We start from the raw sequence: 742 nt of genomic DNA on the forward strand, positions 1-742 counted from the left end.
GTATGTCTATTTCTCCTTGCATAAGGTTGGAAAGCTCTTTTGTCTTTGCCTCTAACACGAGCAAGCACATACCTAAGTAACTACTCAGAAGCACTGAAATATCTGGAGTGCTGTTGCTTTTTTTTTTTTCCTTTTTTCTCTCTCTGATGTATTAAGCTCTTATTTTAGATACTACTTTTAATTCCTTCTCATAATTTTTTTCATTCTTTGTGGCGATTTCTGATGCCTGCTGTTGTTTGTTCCCGGGTGGCTTGGAAAGACTGCAAGTTCACAATATCTGTCCTTGGGCCCTAGCGCCTGCTCCACAGGTTTCCATCTTCTGAGATGTTGGACACGCTGAAAATTGTTTTTGGGAGAATGTGGGGGTAGTCAGGGTTTTCTTGTAACAGTTTCTCGTGGAGAAAGTAGGACTCAAACAGAAACTTAATTTTCTGAGTGAAAGATGACAAGACTTTTGGCAGTGTTATGCAGCCATGCTCCATGGTGGGTTTTTTTATGCTCACTAAAACACGGGTTTCCTATGAAGGCTAACTGAATTTATTCTCTTATTTTCATGGCTGTATATTTTTTTTTTTTTTTAGTCTGAGAAAATCTAATAAAGATTTTCAGTGGACTTGCACTCGATAAGTTGGAGATCCTTGTGATTCTGTAGGCAGTAGAGGTAATTAATGTAACGAAGCCAGCTGAAACTCAGAAGCCATTTTTTGTAATAGACATGATAGACATGATTTCTGCTATGTTG

This window comes from Fulmarus glacialis, unplaced genomic scaffold, assembly GCF_000690835.1.
Source record: "Fulmarus glacialis isolate BGI_N327 unplaced genomic scaffold, ASM69083v1 scaffold8227, whole genome shotgun sequence".
NCBI lineage: Eukaryota > Metazoa > Chordata > Aves > Procellariiformes > Procellariidae > Fulmarus > Fulmarus glacialis.